The 22,666-nt window shown below is 38.8% G+C and overlaps 1 pseudogene; it reads left to right on the plus strand.

Moving 5' to 3' along the window:
* The first annotated feature begins 20,404 nt into the window (after positions 1–20,404).
* Positions 20,405–21,531, plus strand: LOC140498215 (actin, cytoplasmic 1 pseudogene; annotated as a pseudogene).
* The last annotated feature ends 1,135 nt before the right edge of the window (positions 21,532–22,666 follow it).

Here is a 22,666-nt window from a genome sequence, read left to right on the forward strand (position 1 = left end):
ACATATAACACAAAGGGAATATGACTAAAACAAAGGAGATGTGTAGACAAAAACCTAGAGGGAAAAAATCATAAAATGTTAAGGATGAAGGAAATCTTAAAGTTCATTCTAGTTCAATTGTTTCATTTTACAGGTGAGGTAACTGAAACCCAGACAGGGAAAATGACTCAAAAGATTGAAGACTGGAAGGTATCTTAAAAACCATAGGGTCTACCCTTCATTTCACAGAGGAGGAAAATAAGACCTAGCATAGCTAAGTGAAATTTTTAAGGTCACACAAGAATCAGGTAATAGAAATAGAATTGGAACTCAGTTCTCCAGATATCAAAATTGAGATGCATGTATGTAAAAAAATCTTATTCCCTGATAATGTGGAAGGATGAATCATTCCAAAAGGTTGTATAAATTGTTTCATGCTTTTGTGTTCTCTTTGAACATCTCATTATAGCTTGGAAGTGACAACAGGTTATCAAGAGTTGTTTCAGTGGAACCTAAGATCTTTCAAGACTGTATCAGCTTGGCAATGTGGATTTTACAGTGATTAGACATGAGCAGGAACTATACTCAATCTTTCACAAGATGAGTAGGTGTGATCATTCTCTTACCAATTCTAAATACTGAAATTCACTGAAATACGGTCTTTCAGTTCAGGAATGAAGAAACAGACATATACACAATGTAATGTATACTTAGTTAATTCAATAACATATCAAGGACATATTCCACAGCATTGAGTCCTTAATTTGGATAAAAAATAGTTGCCTTTATCCTGGAATATCTGCCTTTTATTCTCCACAGAGGGTCTGACTTTCCATGCCAATGCAAAACCCAGATGTCTGCCCAAAAAGACAGTGAACACGATGACTCAGTGTTTGTCCCTTTCAAATGAAGGGTTACGCCTTTGGTGCTGCTGTCTTTGATGCCCTACTTCCCCATCTCTGCTTTGAACTCTCCCATGGGGGTGTGGAGGGGGTGTAGAGAGGAGGTGTTGCCTCTTGCCTTTATTTCAAAAACAACGTTATTTAGTTTTTGGAAATTGCCATTTGTTGACTGTGAACAAACTGGACAATCTGTGGTTAGTGATTGTTGTATGATGGCTCTGCAAGTTCTTTCAGATTATGGTATATTTTCTATGCACACAACTCTTTATGGTAGGAAGATGCTATAATGAGGCATCTCACCATGATGAGGAAGCAACAGACAAACACCAGAATTGAGGTAAAGGCAGACATATATGTATTGACATTTTTCAACAATTTAATCAGCAAAAATGCCAATTTATGTTTATACATGCTAGTTCACTTTATGTTATGTAAAACACACCCATCTATTGTCACTCAGTGGTAGACTTTTGTCCCCCAGTGAAAGCTCCTATCAGGTTAGAAAGTTTTCAAGATTAGAACGGTAATGAAGTGCAAATCTGTGATGTGAACATCGATATGGTCAAATATGATGGGATTCATCATCCACAGGATGGGCATCTGCTAATGAATTTTCAGATTCCATGATTCAGGAATCAAGGCAAGATTCTTTTAACCTTTGTTGAGTCATATATCCCTTTGGCAATCTGGTAAAGTTTATGAATTCCTTCTGAGAATAATATTTTTAAATGCATAAAATAGAATCGCAAAGGAAGCCAATTGTATTAAAATGTAGTTATCAAATTATGTTTTAAAAAGGTCAAGGACTCCACATTAAGAACCCTTGTGCTAAGGAGTAAAGAGACTGCAGTTTTCTTGAGGGAAACACCTACACTGAGGAAATCACCAGTCTTGAAAGAATTATGTCTATGTGTCTATGCATGTATCTTTTCTTTTCAGTTACCAAGATCATAGAATTATAGGATTAGATTCCTCATCATGAGGAGGTTGCTTGAAAGGATAACTTCTAGTTCTACATCTAGCATCCTATGTAAAAGGGCAGAAATTGGACTTCTAGCTCACACCACCTTGCATCTACAACTCTGATTTCATAAGATGTCCCTTCCAGGATAAGCTCATCATTTCTAATTTCATCACTGTGCTGTTAACTCAGTACCACCTCCCTCAGCCTCCACTGCACTCTGATTGGATGGAGGAGTAACAAACTCCTCCCAAAGTCATCCTTTATAGAGGAAAGAAACTGGGCTTTCAACACTCTCCACTTTGCATCTGAAGCTCTGTCTTCCCTTTTAAACTATAAATTCTTTAAAGTCAGGGATTGTCTTTCTTATTATTTGTATGCCCAATGCTTAGTGCAGTGCTTGACACATAGTAAGCCCTTAATAAATGTTTACCAAATTAAATTGAATTGAAGGAACTTGAGATGCCATCTGGGCAGATAGGTGGAACAATGGATAGAGTGCCTGGAGTCAGGAAGCACTTACTACGTGTCAGGGATCATGGTAAGCACTTCACAAATCATCTCATTTGATCTTCAAAACAATCCTGAGAGGTAGGTGCTATTTTTTATCCCCATTTTACAGTTGAGAAAATTGAGGCAGACAGAGGTTAAGTGACTTGCCTTAGGTCACACAACTTGAAACTGTGGGAGGCTGAATTGAACTCAGGCCTTTCTGACTCCAAGCCCAATACTCTATCCAGATACTGTGGCACCTAGTTTAGCACCTCTGTTAGAGTGGAGGTTTCAATTTGTGTAGTGGGGAGTGTGGAGTGATATTGGGTAGAAAAGCCCAAAGTTGAGAAATATAATGTCACCTCTGAGGGATAGCGAAATATGCTGGTTTTCATGGAACTCAGATTCCATGACAGAAAAGTATAATAGAGGCCTTTAGAGGTAGATTACAGTTAAATTTGTGATGGGGTTGAAATGCCAAAGAACAGAGTTCGTGTGATATTTGAACAATAGGAAGACCCTGGAGTTTCTTGGGCAGGGAAGTAGCCTAGTCAGCCCCAATTCTTTAGGAATAATTATTTGACAGCTGTAGGAAGGATGGGTTGGAGAGGGTAGAGTCCTAGAGTGGGAGATCAAATAGGAAGCTGTAGTAATGAATCTCTGGTCTACCTTTTCAGAATGATTGCACCATGCAATAATAGATGATCTCAGAGGTCCCTTCTAGCACATTGTAGGCACTTAATAAATCCTCCTGAATGAATGAGTTAATCAATACATACCCAAGCAATGGAGACAAACAAACTTCAATGTGCTTTTTTCTTAAAAAAAATTAAGAATTTTTTTAATTTTTTAAATTAATGAATTAATATTTAATAATTAATATTTCCTCCTCTAGCTATTACCCTCCCCCATCCCTCATACCAGAAAAAAAAGGAAAAGTTAAGATCTGCAGGTTCACTGGGAGACAAGCCAGTTCATACCCAGAAAAGTGAAATATAGGAACCAGCGATACATCCTAAGATAATGCAGCCTTCTAAAGGGAGGAAAGGGTTCACTCATGCCTGGTTTTTCTCAGTGAATGATGAAAAGACCCTAAAGTCACTTCAGAGCAACTGATTGAAGGAAGGATATAGGGCACATTCCCTTTCAGCAGATATTTTTATGTCCTCCCCCTATTATAGTTGGGTGTCTCCTGGTTATCAAGTTCACACAGAGCTGATTATTCTAAATGGGCCAAGATTAAGCTGTTGAATGGTGGAAGCAAGCTCCCCCATCTGTTACTGGGAGTTTCTATCTGCATCCTGAGCCCCAGACTCACTTTTTGCCGTAAGATTTATATGCAAAGACCAAATTTTGCCCTTGAATGTGCACACACACCTCTTATTAAAGGGAACTGGAACTGTATGCTTGCATTAAAGGAGAAAATTTAGCCAGTGGGACTTGATAAATTGCATCTATTATGGCTTCTGTTCAGTGAGGTTTAGACTTAATATTCATCAGCTGTTCTTGGAAGCTTCATGCAAGGCCAACAAATTTACATGAAACTTCACCAGTGCGGATTCCAGCTGGTCTTAGAGGAAGTTATAGACATGATTGTTGGTATACATACATACATATCTATCTATCTATCTATCTATCTATCTATCTATCTATCTATCTATCTATCTATCTATCTATCTATCTCTATATATCAGTGATCTGTGATTTCAGCAGTGTCAGAACTCCTTGAATCATCTTAGATTACAGTTGCTGTATTACAGAACTTCTTTACTCAAACCTCTCTCTCTTCTGAAATCCCCCAGTACCACTGAGGGCACCACTATCCTCCCAGTCCCCTAGGCTTGCAACCTTGATGTCATCCTCAACTCCCCACTCACTAATCCTGGATATTTACCAGATCTCATCAATTCCATCTCCATTCTACCTCTGTATGTGTCTTCTTCCTCTCTGGTCAGGTAGGCACCCCACTGGTTGAGGTGAATATCACTTCTTGCCTTGACAAGTATAATACTTCCATTTGGTCTCCCTGCCTCTACCCTCTCCTCTTGCCGGTGCATCTTTCACAAGACCTCCAAAGAAATTTTCTTAAAGCACAGGTCTGATAATATCATCTCCTGGCACAACCAATTTTACTGATTTAGTCTTGAGGACTAAGTCTACACTATACTACACTATTCTTGTTTGATATTTAAAACCCTGGAGAGAAGCGATTATTTCTAATTCATATTAAAAACCAATTATTAAAATTGGAGAGACCCCAGCATTTTATTTCTCATATTCTATTTCCTTGTCCAATGTCTCAAGGACAGGGCCAATGGAAGATAAGATTAATATTCTCCTCATTCTGGGTATTGCTATTTCACCCAACTAACCCTGGCTTGGGTGGGGGATATAGATCCTTTTGTGTCGATTGCCTAAGCTTGGAGGTGGTCTGGATATAGGAATAGTGCTTCTGTCCAAAAGTGACATGATATCACTCTCAGCCTCTCGTTGCAGGCACTTAATAAATCCCACTGAATGAATGAGTTAATCAATATATACCTAAGCAATGGAGACAAACAACCCCTGATGAGCTTTTTTCTCCCTTTATTTTAATTTTTTTTTTCAATCAATGAACATTTATTTTCCTTCTCCTAGCTATCACTTCACTTCTATCAGCTCACTTTGTAAAGTTTGCCTCTCATTAATTGTTAACCAATCAGGAACCCTCAGGAACACTCTTCTTCCTAGGGCATATAAGCTGTAAGTCTACTGCCATGAGGGATCTTTGGCATTTGAGAGTGTCACTGACCTTTATTAAAATGCTGGCATTATTAACAAAATGACTAATTACCCAGAGATTATCTCTCGAACTTTTTAAATGCCACACCTTCACATCCAGATATCATCTTACATTTTACTCCACTCTCCACACTCTGTCATTCAGCTACGTTAGCTTCACTGTTCTGCACACACATCATCTCTTGTCTTTGACCCAATTACCTCCATGTCTGAAATTTATGCCCTCCTTGCCTTTATCATTTAGCATCTTTGCTTTCCTTCAAAATTCAATTTAAACTCCACCTTTTACAAGAAAACTTTCCTGAGATCCCACTGCTAATATTCTCTCTCTCCTATAACAATGTTATATTCCTTTTAAATCTATTAAGTATACAGCTAGGTCCCAACTAGCACAAATAATGAATCCCTCGAAGCAGTCACATTATTCAAATTTGCGGTACATATTTTCATATGGCTGGAACCAATGACTATATTTTACATAATTATAACTTGAGAAAATGTGAATTCAAATATATGTGACAACTTCAGGGGATTCATTATTCACATTAATCAAGATCTAGCTGCACATTTACATCCATCCATCCATCCATCCATCCATCCATCCACCCATCCATCCATCTATTCATCCATCCTTCTCTCTCTCTCTCCCTCTCTCTCTCTCTTTCTCTCTCTCTCTCTATGTCTGTCTGTCTGTCTATCAATCATCTATCCACCTCTCTGTTGTCTCCTTCATTGGAATGTCTGAGGCTGAAAGGATAAATGGTTTGTCCCTTGTCATACAGTGACTAAGTTTCCAATATGAAAGTTAAGTCAGGACTTTGCTTTACCTCCTCCTGCATAATCTGCACAATTAATAATTATATTTCACATTTGAATATCGCTTTAAATTTTACAAAATATAGAACCAATATTAAACGTTGAATAGAATACTGGACAGATAAAAGCTTCCTGAAAAACTTACTCTTTGTGTGACCCTGGGTAAGTCATTTACCCTTCTGAATTTCACTTCCTTCTTCTGCAAAATGAGGATAACATGTACCAGGCAGGGTTACTGTGAGTATCAAATGAAATCATGTAAAACAGTTTGTGAACTTGGCAAAGCTTTATAAATTTGAGCTACTATTGTTTTCTAACAACAACTGTGTAATTTTTCATCTTTGTATCTCTAACTGTTCCTAGTCAATTGCGCATAGTAGAAGATGGATACTGTGAGTGCCTTAAGGACAGATACAGCGTTTTGGACTTTCTGGATTAGTAAGTGCCTAACGCATAGTTTATACTTAAATACTTGTTGAGTAACTTATTGAATCTAGGTTCAATATTCTATAGGTATATTTTTAAGGTCCCTCCAAGATATACCATTTAGTAGGTCACCTGAACAGAAAGAGGAAATAGATGAGGAACTGGAGGAATAGATAAGACACTTGGTACCACAACATGACAGAGAAGTGATAGAGAACTGGAGATCATCCAAAAACATGTTGGTGTTGCTTTTGTTTTTGGCCAAAAGCAAGAAGCTAGTGGTGACTTCTTGACAAGCTTTAGAAGTGACTACATCTTTCAAAAGGTATAAGAAGCAACACGGGTGAATTCTATTCTGATCTGATTCTAACTTAAAAGGAGAAAGTTGTTAAAGAAATAGAAATGATTGGAGACATTGGGGAGAAGATTCTACTCCATATATTACCCAGAAATGCATCCTTCCTTCTATTCTCCTCTCCTTTCCCTTGGCCTGGACACTCAGGAGGATCAGACACAATGGTCTCAAACTCAAACAGAAATGGGAGCCACTAAAGGTTCCTGAGGTTATATATTGACTTCATAAACAATGTATTAACATTATCTACATTATATTTTTATTAACTTTATTAAGCATTTCTTAATTATATTTTTATTTGATTCAGGCTTACTATAGAGTGTTGTCGCCTCCCCCTGCCCCACCTAATGACATGTTTAACACTTCTACTGAAGAGCACCCTTCTCCTCAAACCTTCTTGCTAACTCTTTTTCCTCTTCCCCTCATGTTAGATGCTAAACCACTCCTCTCATCACCACTGTGGTGGAAGGGAGCCAGAATTTCTCCGTCATCCATTCAGACCTTTAGGTTCATTCACTAGACCTTTAGGTTTATTCTGGGTGGTGGTGAGGCATGTCTATCTCCTATTCGCTTCATCTTTCTTTTTCCTGCCTTCTACCGTGAGTAGTTGTAGCTGCTTATATTGCTTCAATAAATAAGGAATTGCAGACTATAATTTTTCCAATAATATAGAGGGCCATCACATGCTCTCCACTGAATTCTCAAGTTTCTTCAGGTCTTACCCTCTACCCTGCTGCTATATGTACCAGACCACTAAGCATTGAAATCTGATCTATCAGTGCACCCTTAGTCCCTTGGTCTTGTCACACATTGCACTATTAGGACTTACATTTGCCTTGCATCTGAACTCAGCTGAATGTCCCCCAATTAGACAGTGATTTGAAACAGGGACTGTTTCAAATTTCTGTTTTAATCTCTTTTAATTACCATAGTGTTTGTCACAAAGGAGGCACTTAATGAATGCCTCTTCATTAATTCTTATTAAAATTAACACTAGACACAGCACTTTTTTTTCCATTTCCATTATAGATTGGTCAAACTAGCCTATTTACTGTACCTCATACTACTCACATCCCATCTCTGTGCCTTTAGGGTGACTATCCCCAATTTTGGAATGTATGGGGTTCTCCACAATACTATCTTTCAGTAACCCTAGTTGTCTCAGATTGAGTACCATCTTCTAAATAGGGTTTTTCCTGATTCCCTTAGCTAATTTCATCTTGACTCCCAGAAATCACTTTTTTATCTACTTTGGATCTATTTGTATATAACTATCTGCAAGCATGTTGTCTTCCTCAGCTGACTGTAAGCTCCTTAAGGGCAGGAACCATTTTTGCTTTTGTCTTTGTATCCCTAGTACCTAGGACAGTACCTTTCATATAGTAGACTGTAGATGTTTATTGATTGATAGGAGAACCAGAAAACTGTGGTGTCTTTGAAGCCATGGGTAAAGTGAGTGTCCAGCAAGAGAGGCAATCAAATTTCACAAGTTATAGAGTGTTCAAAAGGAATGAAGACTGAAAAAGACTGCAAATTTGATGATTAGAAGGTCATTAAATGTCCCTGAGACAGTTTTAGTAGACTAGTTGAGGCAAAAAACAAATTTTAGAGGAATGAGTAGTGAGCAATAAGAAAGTGTAGAAAAATTTCTCTAAAAGTTTAACAGTAAAAAAAGGAGAAAAAGAAAGTTTGATATTTGGATGACTGGAAAGGCCAATCAAAGGATTTTTTAGGGATTGGGGAGATGTGAGCATATTTGAAAATAGCCTTGAGGGGTCCAATGGAGAGGGAAAAATTAAACATTCATCATAGAAGGGGAAAGTTGTCTGGAGGATGAGGGTGGGAGTAGCATCAAAGTCACAGAGAGAAAGATATAAAGTTTGTCAAGGAAGGGTTAGTTGCCACAGCTGCTGATGCTGGATTGATTGACTATAGAAGTAAACGAAGTACAGATGAGGTTCACGTTTGAAGTGGAATCAATACTTAGGTGAAATATTTTGTGTCTAATCAACAATCCACAAAAATGGCTTTGTATTTGGATGAGTTAAAAATACCATCCTCCTAGCAGATTATATCAATAGGTAGATGAAGTTACTGGTTCTTATGTCAGCATGTTCTTGAGAGTTCTTTATGTTTAGCTTTGCTTGTGTTTGTAGGAATAAATTACCAATCCTATACCTATTCATATTGTACACTGAATACTTTTTTATTCCCCATTATTGGTGAGGTCATTTGTGAACCATCTTTGAAATCATTCCTTGGGATGCTGAGGTAGGGAACTTCAAGTCAATCAGGATAAAAAAAGGAACCCATTATCATTGGAGACCAGCCTCCCCTGAACTGAACCTAACTGAAACTACATGGCTTAGTACAACAGGGTATAGAATGATATAGTATGTCAGCTATATGCTTTTCACACATAGACCTCTTGGAATTCACAAGGTTACCTCCCAGATACTTTAATCTTGATATTGCTTCTAGAAAGGAAAGAGAGGAAGAGGGGCAGGGGGTTTCTCTTGTACATTTTCTGAGTTACCATGATGTTCTTGGGTGATCCCCTGCAGAGCACAAGGAACTTTCTAACTTGAGCCTGGCAGGGCTCAGAATAATCCAAGTGATGATATTGTTCTGAGTTAATTGACTCTTGGGGTGATTTTTCTGCTGGTTGAATGTCCCAGCACATTAAATCATTTGAGTAGTTCTTATCTCACTGGTGATATTTTCTTCAGGGTTGATGACTTTCATCAGTAAATCAACTCCTGTCTAGAATAAAGATTGTTTTTCCCCCCACGTATTTGAATTATAGCTGAGAGACAGAGAAACATATAGAGGGAGGGAGGGAAGGGGAGAGAGAGAAACAGAGTCAGAAACAGACAGACTGTAAGAGACAGAGAGAGAAACAGAGACAGACAGAGAGATAGAGACAGAGATAGAGAGAAAGAGAGAGACAGAGACACACAGAAACAGAGACATAGAGACAGAGACAAAGACAGAAAAACACGCACATACAGAGATGGAGACAGAAAGAAATGGCCAGAGGAAAAAATCATTTTTGGAAATTATATTTTTACTTTACTGATTCTTTTTGTTTGTCTTTTGTCATATAGGGCTCTATAGGGAAGACCAATAATAATAAGTAATATATATATATGTGTGTGTGTGTGTGTGTTTATGTGTGTGTATATATACATACATACATATGAAATGTATGCATAGATACATATATATAGATAGATAAATAGATAGATATTCTCCTTCAAATCTCTGCACATGTCACTTCTATACGAAATCTTTCCTGACATCCTCAGATGTATTATAGCGACCCTGTCAATTAACTTATATTTATTTCATATATATTTTACATACTATTAATAATAAAAATGGCACTTATGTAGTACTTGAAGATTTGCAAAGAGCTTTTCAAATATTTTCATATTTTGTCTTCATAACAATTCTAAGGTGGTGAATGAAATTATTATTCCCATTTTACAGATGAAGAAACTGAGACAAGCAGAAACTTAACTGATTTGTCCAGAGTTACATAGCTGGTAAATGTCTGAGGCTGGACTTGAACTCAAGTCAATCCTGACTCTAGGTCCAGTGCTTCATCCATTGTACCATCTAGCTACCAATTAAATTTGTTTAATTACATATGATAATAGAGTCAGATTTAGTGCTGACTATACCTTAGAGGCTCTCATGTGCAACCTCCTTATTTTCCAGAGGAGGAAACTAGGGCACAGAAAAGAATCATACAGTTAGTATCTAAGGTAATGTTTGAACTTAGCTCTTCCTCACTCTAAGTCTAGTGCCCTCTCCACTGCATCCGTATTATCTTTGTAGTTGTCTGAAGGCAGAGTTTTCTTTATTTTTCTTTTTATAACTTCAGTGTCCAACACAGTGCCTAGCATATTAGCAAGTCAGTTTTTTTAACCTATACTCATTGATTGATTTATATAGAACTTTGAGGTTGATTACAATATGTTTTTACACACATCACCCCATGTGAACCTCTCAACAATCCTTTGGAATGGGCAGGACCAATGTTACACTCTATTTACAGATGAAGAAACCAATGTTAGTGATAAAGCCAGGACTTGATCCTTGGTCCCCTGACTTCCAATTCATTACCCTTTCCCATAGGTTACTGTTAGTTACTGTTACTTGCTGAGGGCCAGGATGGAGTGCTGTTGTCAAAGTTTAGGACAGACCTTAGGGAAACTGTTTTTTGAGACTGTGTTCATTATCATCCAGAATGGCACTCCAGGTCCCAGGGATGTTGCTGTCTCAGTGAGATAAACAAGAGAACTGCAGAATACAAGGGATATGTAAAATAGATGCCCTCTAGGCTAATGGTCTTTAAGACAATAAGACTGGCTTAATTACTAGGACAGAGAATGTCAAGTATACTTGAAGTTTCTATCTATAAATACCTTGACCCTTGGATCAATAAATGGAGTTGCCCTATCTTCTACCGCCTGCCCATGTCTTTCTTTTTACCGCTGTCACTGAGCCATGTGGAGATGCAGGCCGTCTGCCACAGTTACTCTTAAGATAGATACAACTGCTAAGGAGTGTCTTTGATCCCAGTTATTAAGGAGGCTATGGTTGAGGGATTGCTGAAATTCAGGAGTTCTGAGTTGTAATGTACTAAAGCTGATCGGGTGTCTGTACTAAGCTTGGTACAAATATGTAAGCCTCAACATTCAGAGAGCCACTAAATTGTTTAAAGAGGGGCCAACTGGCCCAGATCAGAAATGGAGAGAGCCATAGTTCTTGTGCAGATCAGTAAGGGTCCCATGAGTGACCATGGCACTTCTAGCTAGGGTGAGATAGGAAAGACCCAGTCTTAATAATAATGTTATTACTATTACTACCACCACCACTATTAGTACTGCTATTACCACTTCTACCACCACCACCACCACCACTACTTTACTTCTGTTTCCACTATTATCAATGCTACTACTGCTTTCATTACTACCACCAGCATCATTATTACTAATACCTTTATTACTACTACTACCACATTACTACTACTACTACTACTACTACTACTACTACTACTACTACCACTACTACCACTACTACCACTACTACTACTACTACTACTACTACCACCACCACCACAAAAGGCATTTCTTTTCTCAGTTCCTTGTAGCGTGACTGTGTGTCTGAAGATTGCCTACAGATGAATGTTTCATGGATTTTGTCTGTGCATCTCAGTGATATACTCACTGTGGAGGATGGTTTAGACTGGTGCTCTATATGCCTTGTGGCCTATATATTTCCAACTTATACATGGACTAAGTATACAAAAGAGCAAAGGTAAGTGGGTACAGCCTATCAGTTAGTTGGTCAATAAATATTTATTAAACTTCTGTAATGAGTAAAGCACTGTGTTGTGTTGCCACCAACTCCTATCCAGTTCACTTAATCTTTTAGTCAAATTAAATCATTCAGGGGAAAAAGTCTACTTGACACCTCAGATGGCTACCTCTAGGGAGCCAATGAGCTGGGGAATTGCTCATTTTGAAACTGAACTTTGTTTCTTATGACAGAGCAGCATCAACCAACGATTAATTGATATGTAATCCAATACCACTAATTGTCATATAATACAAACCACAGTTGACTAGGATTCAGAATCATAGAATTTCAGGGTTGGAAAGGACCACAAAATCACCTCCTCCAACCTGTACATGAGAAGGAAATTTCTCAATAATATTTCTTACAAAAGATCATCCAGTCTTTGGTCTAAGTGTAGAAGTAGGGAGGATCTCTGCCCTCCTGAGGAAGCCTCTTCTCCTTCAGACTAGCTTTAATTGAATTGAATTTCCCTTGCACAGTATAAGTCTACCTCCTTGCAACTTATACTATTGCTTCTAGTTTAGCCTCTAGGACCAAGCTTAACAAGTCTAGTATTTTTTCCCATATGACAGCCCTTCAAATATACCAAGATGGCAGCAGTGCCACAATTCTATTGCCATTCCTTCCTCTAAGTCTTCTCTTCAAATTCCCATCTTTTCTTGAGTTTCATCAACAAGGTAAGACATGGTCTCTGATCACTTTACTATCTTGGTTTTCCTTCTTTGGATACCCTTTATCTTCTCCTTTCTAAAATATGTCACCAAGAACTGAATACAGTTCTTTAGATGTGGTCTGATCAAGGCAGAGTACTACAAGACTGGCACTTCCCATATTTGAAACAATTGGCTAGTCTAAATGCAGATCATGACAACATGTTTTTAGCATCCATATCCATATCATATCACCTCTATTTGCGAACTAAATGTCTCCAAACATCATGGAGAAAAAACAGTCTAAGAAATTTCCAGTATCTGTCTTTATTTTCCTATGAATGTATTCAGACATATCTTCAATATCTAAGTATTTTCGGAGTCACTGAAGGTTTATTGACAGAATCAGAGTGGTATGCTAGGCAAATCATTCAAGCAGGGCTGTGGAGGATGGGTAGATAAGGGGAAAAGAATAGATTCTTCCAGGTGCATAGATCTGCAGTTTAGCAGATCCAATAATTTTACTATTCACTTCAACAGCGATCCTTGAATTTGAAAAACTGCATATTGACCAAGTTGGTTGAATCTATAAGCTGACTACTTAATTACTTATTGTATTTGCTACCCTGAACATTACCCCAGAAGTTATGTTATAATAATAATGATAATAAACTACTGCAATCAGTGAAGGTAGCTAGGTGATACAGTGATAGGTAGGTGGCACAAGGAATAGGACTTTGGGCCTGGAGTCAGGAAGAGAAGAGTTCAAAATCATCCTCAGATACTTACTAGCTGTGTACTCTGGGACAAATTACTTAACTTCTGTTTGCCTCAGTTTTCTCAACTATAAAATGGGGATAATAATTGTACCCACCTCTGAGGGCTGTTTTAAGGATGAAATGAGATAATTTAAAAAATACTTAGTATAGTGCCTGGCACACACAGTAGATGATGTATAAATGCTAGCTATTATTATTAATATTATTACTTTGCTAAATTCTTTGAAGTTTCATCAGGCTATGGAATTCACCCTAGGTTACTAAAGGCTATGATAACAGAGTTCAAGCTCTAGAACAGGGGTGGGGAACCTGCAGCCTCAAAGCCATGTGTATTCTCTAGGTCCTCAAGTGTGGCCCTTTGACTGAATCTAAACTTCCCAGAAAAAATCCCCTTAATAAAAGGATTTGTTCTGTAAAACTTGGACTCAGTCAAAAGGCTATACTCAAGGACGTAGAAGGTCACATGTGTCCTTGAGGGTGCAGGTTCCCTACCCCATGCAAGGACCTGACAAGATAGAAAAGTATCATATCAGTGGATGGTAGCTTATTATTTGTTGTCTGTAGACTAGCCTAGTTAAGTCCAGTGGAAAGAGATTTGAGTCTGGAGTAAGAGGTCTGGGGCTAGGCTCTTGGCTCTGGAATCTACCATTATATGACCTTTGCTGCATCTTAGCTTCCTTATCTATAACATGAGAAGGACTCTAAGATTCCTTCCATCTCTAGATTTATGATCCTAGGCTAAAAAGATGATGAATTTCTTGGCCACAGGAACTCTTGAAGACCACTTATTTATGTAGAGGGGGGTTATGATATATATGGCTATAGTAGTTGTGTCAAAATTACAAATTCCTAAACTATTAAAGAGATAGCTCATGGTATTGTCATGTTCTATACTTTACAAAGTGCTTTTCTTACAAAAAATGTAAATTGTACATTATTAGTATTACCATTTTCACCGATAGGAAACAGAATTAGAGTTCACTGATTTACCCTTGCATATATGGTATACATTTTGAGTATTAAAGGCAATCTATTTTCCCAAAGTTATACAGATAGGCCCTGAGAGGCCTTCCATTTCTTTATAAAATTATGTAAATACGGGATGTTTTAGGGCAAAGAGCAGGCACTGAGAAAAATGAGCGTTGCTCTTCTAGGCCAATTTGTTCAGTTTCAGGAAGATTTTTTTGTTTTGTGCTACCCACGAGCTAAATACAAGTTAATTCATTGACTTTATTAATAGGCATGCTCAGCTGATTGCCTTGGCATTCAGTTAGGAGTGTTTTACAAAATACAATTCCTGGCAAGCAAAGATGAATTTAGTTTGTAATCTACGAAAGAGCAATGTACAAATATTCTTCCCCAATCAATAACTTATTCCTAGTATTTTCCAGAGTTTTCTCTAATGTATTCCCTTTTGCAATTTGTTTTTTTTGGGAAAAAATTAATTCAAGAAATATTTTTGGGCTCCATTTATATTCAGGGAGTGATATTAAGAATTGATGGTAGTTGGGTTGCACATAAAGAAAGATTACTAAAATGTAGTTCCTGCCTTAATGATTATAATCAAGTATGTGATTACAACTTTCTTGAACACTTCACAGCTCATCTTTTTGGCTATATGGATTCTCCCTCTAACAATATAGAGCATAGCTTCTTTGTGTTTTACAAGACAGCTGACATTCTCACATTTTTTTATTCAACCATAAGCTCTTTCCTCATATCCAATCTCTAATCTCTAACTGCAACTGAACATCTCAGTTGTGAATATCCCACAGACATCATAACATCAGCGTATCTAAAACTGAGCTCATTGTCTCTCTGCCAACCTTCTTCTCTATTCCCAAATTTTCTATTATTCTTGAAGGTACCAACATTCTCCCAATCACCCAGCTTGCAATCTCAGTTGTGTCCTGGAGTCCTTATTCTCACTTACCTCATATATACAGTTCTCTTATTTTTACCTTTGCAAAATCTCTCCTATGTGTCCTTTCCCTCCTACTCACATAGCCTCTGCCTTGGCATAGGCCTTTATCAGCTCATGCCCAGATTATTTCAATGGTTTTCTATTCCAACTGCCTCAAATCTCTTCCCATTTCAATACAATACTGCTGCCAAAGTGGTATTTCTAAAGGGCAGGTAGGACCATGTCATTCCCCTACTCAATAAACTCTAATAGCTTCTTATTATTGTTATTATACTGGTTACTGTCATTATCATTATTGAACAGGGAACAAAGAGGAGAAAGAATGTTTTTTTTTAACAATAATGTGCCAATGAGGATTAGACTGACATGGAAGGTTATGAGTTTCCTATCTTGGAAGCCTTTCTTCAAACAGAGTGTCTAGATGGCCACATGTTGAGGCTATTTTTGGGGAATTTCTACCCAGGTCTGGACTAAATGGCATTTGTAATGTCTTCCTATTCTACAGAATCTCTGTTTCTTTAAAAATTTTTTTTAGAAATATGCTAATAGTAAATCCTTGTGGCAACGATAGCACTGAAATAATTAGCTTTCTGTGTGACTTTTTTCATCAGGGAGAGGTGTTCTGCACTGGTTGATACCTGAGGAACATGAGTGGACCTACAGTGTGAATGATTACTTGGTATTTTGAGATGCTTTATTATATAATTTTACACTGTTTCCAGGAGCAGCCAATGAATTCATTAGAAAGAAATCGTACCCTCATGAATTTCTGTCCTGCCTGCACACAGAGCTTCTTTGCAGAAAAGTAATAAAAAAAAGAAAACTTAATGGCTCCTCATATTTTGGTTTCTACCCTCCAGAGCTAGCATGACTGCTTCCAGAAGTGCCTTTAAAGATGACTTGTAGAGCTTAGTGCCCCCATTAATGTCTTTCTCTGATGGTTCATTGTGGCATGGCAGTAATTTTGGGTTTACAAAGGCTATTTGAGTAGAACACAGGCTCTGTGTTGATCTCTCTGACTCAAATCTCTCCCCTTTCCAATCCATTTTCCACTCAATTGTCAAAATGATATTCCTAAAACATATGTCTGAACATATTTGCCCCTTATTCAATAAGCTCCAGTGTTTATCATTTCTAGGGTTAAGTATAAAATCCTCTGTTTGGTATTCAAAGCCCTTTATAACCAGAGCCCTTCCTACGTTTCTGGTCTTCTTATACCTTTTCCCATTCCATGTACTTGCTCTATGATCCAGTGACACTTCACTGCCCTCCTTGGAGTTTCTCAAGTGAGATATTCCATCTACAGACTTTGGGCATTTTCACTGGCCATCCTCCATGCCTGGAATTCTTGTCATCTCTTCCTCTTGGCTTCCCTGTCATCCATCAAGTCCCAGATAGATTTCCATCTTCTACAAGAAACCCTTCCCTAGCACCTTTAATTCTAATGCATTCCATCTGTTGATTATCTCCAATTTATCCCATATATATCTTCTTGATATACATAATTATTTGCATATTGTCTGCCCCATTAGATGGTGGGCCCCTTGAGAATAGGGATTGATTTCTGCCTTTCTTTGTATTCCCAGCATTTAGAAGTGTCTGGAACACAGTAGGCACTTAAAAATATTTATTGTTAACTACCCAAAAAGTTTCAGATTCAATTCTCCCAAAGGTCTACTTACTTCTGTGGTTAGGAGATGGCTAGAAGGCTCAGTGGATAGAACATTGGGCCTGGAGTCAGAAAGACATGAGTCCAAATTTGGCCTAAGACATTTACTAGCCGTGTGACCTTGGGTAAATCTCTTAACCTCTGTTTGCCTTAATCCCCTGGAGAAAGAAATGGTAAACCATTCCAGCATCTTTGCCAAGAAAATCCCATTGGACAGTACTGTCCATAGGGTCATAAAGAGTAGGACATGATTGAACAGTAGCAATATCTCAGATTAACTGAGTTTGGAGAGACTCAATCAGACACATTGGCCAGTAAGTGCTTAATATTATCTTTTAGTCACATTGACTCACAAACATGGCTTATTAAATCATGATCCCCACATAGGTGCTGTGATCTATATCAAGGGAGGGAGTTCTCCCACTGACATCATATATCTTTGTAGTATGAGAACAGAACTGTGACCAGCACAGGGAACAGAGGCCTGGATTATGTGATCCATGAACTTCCTTTCCTCCCTAAATAAGAGAATCAGCTTGACATAAAGAGGAGAGTTCTGGATCAGGAGTCAAAAGTTCAAGTGTTGAGACTCAACTATGATACTTCTTAAATATGTGACTACTTGCTGAACCTCAATATCTTCATCAGTAAAATGATGATGCCAATGTTAGATGGTACCAAAGATTCCACCAAGGGCTGACATCCTGACATCTGTAATTTTGTGGTCATTTGTTTGTGTGAGTTTGGGCTAGGACTATGTGATTCTCCCAAATCTCTGAGTTAGCTAAGAGATAAAAAGCATTATTAATCATAGGACTTTAGACTTAAAACCAAATTTAGACCTCAAAAATCATCTAGTTTTTGTCCTCCCATTTTAAATATGAGAAATGGAGTCCCAGAGAGGTTAATTTGGCTAAAATCATACAAGTGATAAGTGGCAGAGGCAAAATTTGCATCCAGGTACTTTGACTCCAAATCGAGCCTTGTGCTATTTCTAATCCTAATGGAACAATTAATGCCATCAACTGTTTGGCTTTTATATCAACCACCCTAATTCAAGTCTTTTTTTTATTGGTCAAGATTATGGACTAGTCCATTAGGTAACTGTCTCTTGTAGATTCCTTGGGGCCAACAAAGTCTTGGAGAGAGGTTATGAACTTATTAAAAACCACAAGACTTCAGTGCTAATGCTTAGGACCACCAGATTGGATGGACAAAATAGAAAGGAACAGGAACATTAACATAACTGGTACCAAAGAAATTTTGCAAAGAAGAAAAAACATCAGAGTTGGCAAACTAAGTGAGAATACAGATTTTTCCATGTGAGACAAAGTGAGTGGGACAAGTTGTGGATTACTGAAAGTGAAATAAGAAAATAGAATGGAGATCAGAATTGAAATTCCTATTACAATAGTATGATAGAGACAACAAATATAGATGAATGACCCTATAGTAATGGTAGAAACAAATTATCCACTGACAAGGTTCCTTCAGTATGGGAGCCTGAGGTGGAGAAAACTTCAGATAACCTGCGCCATCATGGCAACCACATCTCATTTCTGCCTCTTAGCATCCCTGTCTTCAAATCATAGCTAAAATCTCGTCTTCTACAGGAAACCTTTCCTAATATCTCTTAAATCTGCTCCTCTCAGTGCCACACGGCCAAGGCACTGAGGCTCTGCTCCGGGTCCGCAGCGCGATGGACCTTTTGCGAAAAGTTTTTAGGGCTCTCTGGAACAGAATCTCATCTGCTCCATTGTTCTGTGGCTTCTGCTGCTCCAGAATTTGTTGGGAGTTCTTTTTTACAGATATTTTATGGGCTGTGGGTTCGGAGCTAGGGTATGTGTGTCTTTCTACTCTGCCATCTTGGCTCCATCCCCCTAATGATTGTTTCTGATTTATCTTTTATATAGCCTGTTTGAAAATTATTGGTTACATGTTGTCTCCCCCATTAGTCTGTGAGCTCCTTGAGATCAGGGACTGTCTTTTGTCTTTCTTAGTGCTTTGTCTGTCCTAGTGCTTAGTACAGTTCCTGGCACACACTTAATAAATGTATACTGACTGACTGACTGACTAATTTCCCACTCAGACTTCTAAGATTCTGGACCATTATAGAACCAATATTTCACACCATGACAGATTTTAAGGCTATTGACTCAAATGACCAGTTGTTTGGAAATGTACGAAGTTTGAGTCCAAGCTCTGATGCTTAATACACATGTAACCATAGGCAGAGAAGTTAATTCAATTCAATGGATATTTATTAAGCCTCTACAAGATGTCAGGCATTGTGCTATGATGTGAGAAATAGGAAGACAAAAAAGTCCCTGCTGTTAAAAAGCTCAAATTTTTACATCACAGCCTTTAATTGTCCATCCTTTTTGACCACAATCTTCATCTCCCTCACACTGGAAGCTTAGACTCTACTCCCTGAGAACCTCTTAGGTGAGCCTTTGCCCTAACTGTCCAGGAGTTAGGTCTGCTCCCCACTGTGCAGATGTGTGTTCCCCAGTCTTCTTTCCAGCTCTATTTCAGAAATTGTTTTCCCATATTAGAATGCATGTTCCTTATGGGTAATGACTGTCTTGTTTGATTGTATTTGTATCCACAGTACTTAGCATAGTGCCTGGAACAGAGCAAGAATGTGATGAATACTTTTTCTGTCTCTCTGTCTTTGTCTCTGTCTCTCTTTCCCTCCCTCTCTTCCTTCTTCCTCCTCCTCTTTTTATCCTCCTCCTCTTCCTCTCTTTCCTCTTCCTCCTTCTTCTCCTCCTCCTCCTTCTTCTCCTTCTCCTCCTCCTTCTTCTCCTCCTCCTCCTCCTTCTTTTTCTTCTCCTTCTCCTCTTCTCCTTCTCTCCTCCTCCTCCTCCTCCTCCTCCTCCTCCTCCTCCTTCTTCTTCTTCTTCTTCTTCTTCTTCTTCTTCTTCTTCTTCTTCTTCTTCTTCGTGGGGGAAAGCACATATAAAAAGTTAAGTAGATATGACATATATGCCAAATAATACAAATTAGTTTTAAAACAGTGGCAGCTTTAAGAACTGGATGATAATCTATGTGTGAGAGTTGCCGTCTGAGGTGTTTCTTGATAAAATTCAGGGATTCTGAAAGCTGAGGTAAGGATGGGAATACATTCCAGGCATAGGGGGCCATGCTTAACTTCTCTAGACCTCAATTTCCTCATCTATAAACATGAGAGAGCTGTGAGCTCTCCCACCCAGTGTGCACTTGCCCTCCCCTGCCTCCAGGTGCGGCACCACCTCCTCTCTCTCTTAAGGGTTTAAACCTGCCACTTCAAAGTTCACCATGGATGATGATATTGCTGCTCTTGTTGTTGACAATGGCTCTGGCATGTGCAAAGCTGGCTTTGCTGGAGACGATGCCCCTTGGGCCATCTTCCCCTCCATTGTTGAGCGCCCCAGACATCAGGGTGTGATGGTGGGTATGGGCCAGAAAGACAGCTACGTGGGGGATGAGGTTCAGAGCAACAGAAGTATTCTGACCCTGAAGTACCCCATCAAACATGGTATTGTCACCAACTGGGATGACATGGAGAAGATCTGGCATCATACTTTCTACAATGAGCTCCATGTGGCCCCTGAAGAGCACCCTGTGCTTCTCACAGAAGCCACCCTGAACCCCAAAGCCAACAGAGAGAAGATGACTCAGACTATGTTTGAGACCTTCAACACCCCAGCCATGTATGTTGCCATCCAGGCTGTTCTGTCCCTGTATGCCTCTGGTTGTACCACTGGTATTGTGATGGACTCTGGTGATGGTGTGACCCACACTGTGCCCATCTATGAAGGTTGTGCCCTTCCCCATGCCATCGTCTGTCTGGATCTGGCTGGCCGTGATCTGACGGACTACCTCATGAAGATCCTGACCGAGAGAGGGTACAGTTTCACTACCACAGCTGAGAGGGAAATCATGCATGACATCAAGGAGAAGCTGTGTTACGTCGCCCTAGACTTTGAGCAGGAAATGGCTACTGCTGCATCTAGCTCCTCTCTGGAAAAGAGCTATGAGCTCCCTGATGGTCAGGTTATCACCATTGGCAACGAGAGGTTCCGGTGGCCAGAAGCTCTTTTCCAGCCATCTTTCTTAGGTATGGAATCCTGTGGAATCCATGAAACTACCTTCGATTCAATCATGAAGTGTGATGTTGACATCTGTAAGGATTTGTATGCCAATACTGTATTGTCTGGTGGTACCACCATGTACCCAGGCATTGCCAACAGGATGCAGAAGGAGATTACAGCCCTAGCTCCCAGTACAATGAAAATCAAGATCATTGCCCCACCTGAGCACAAATACTCTGTCTGGATTGGAGGCTCCATCCTGGCGTCTCTTTCCACCTTCCAGCAGATGTGGATCAGCAAATAGGAGTATGATGAATCTGGGCCCTCCACTGTCCACTGCAAATGCTTCTAAATAGACTGTGTGTTTTTTGATTTTTTTTTTTGTCAAAAGGGTGTGATGATAAGTGCCCCCCAAAAGAGAGGAGATTGGCATGGCTTTATTTGTTTTTTGTTTTGTTTTGTTATTTTGGCACTTGACTCAGGATTTAAAAACTGGAATGGTGAAGGTGATGAGCAGTCTAAGTATGTTGGAGACAGACATCCCCCAAGTTCTACAGTGTGTCTTCAGGACTCTGATTGTACCTTTGTTTCATTTTTTTAAAATAGTCATCCCAAATATTGTATAGTGCACTGTTACAGAGTTATGAGCCTCTATGAAGGCTGTCCTCTGCTAGAGCAAAGGAGTTAAGTAACAAATCCAGATGGGGAGGGGGGGAAAGGGGAAGGTACTAGTACTGCTTTACATGTAAATTAATGTAATCCTTTAAAAAAACTTTTTGTATCTTCCACCTTAATACTTGTTCCTTTTTTTTAAAACTGTCAGCCATATTGAATGGCCGCCTAAATTCCATCCCTGCCCCCAACATAGATGTGAATGAAGACAAGACTTCACAGTCTCCCTGCAAGTTTTATGAGATAGGTGCCAGTACTTGGGGGAGGGGAGGAGCTTTACCTGTACACTGACTTTAGACCGGTTCAAATAAAAGTGCACACGGTTAAAGAAAAAAAAAATAAACATGAGAGGTTTAAATGAGAAGATTTCCAAGATCTCTTCCAGCTTTAAATCCTATGTCACTAAATCCTTTTCCCCTCTCTACCAATTTTATTGTGAGAAAAGTACTTTGCTAATCTGGCATGTTATATGAGTATGAGTTATTATGATGATCATTTTTATTATTCACTTGAAAGGAAACTTGAAAAATGTACTGAATTCCTTTCCTAGGGAAGAAAGATTGACCTGGGTTTGTGATTAAATTTAGTTCTCTTTAATTAGTGCATAAATTAAATTCACTTTTGTTTTTGCTCAAAGTAGCATCTTCACAGCATGGGCCTGTGTACACTTCGTGGCACGGCTCTTTACTCAAAGCGGTAAATAGCCCTGGATGGATGGCTTAAATCTCATTGAAAAAATTGTGTTCGTGACTTTGCATCTTGTGCCTGTCTAAGGCTTCCTTTGGTACATCAAAATATCTGTAATACATTTTTG

This window comes from Notamacropus eugenii, chromosome 4 (assembly GCF_028372415.1).
Source record: "Notamacropus eugenii isolate mMacEug1 chromosome 4, mMacEug1.pri_v2, whole genome shotgun sequence".
Lineage (NCBI taxonomy): Eukaryota > Metazoa > Chordata > Mammalia > Diprotodontia > Macropodidae > Notamacropus > Notamacropus eugenii.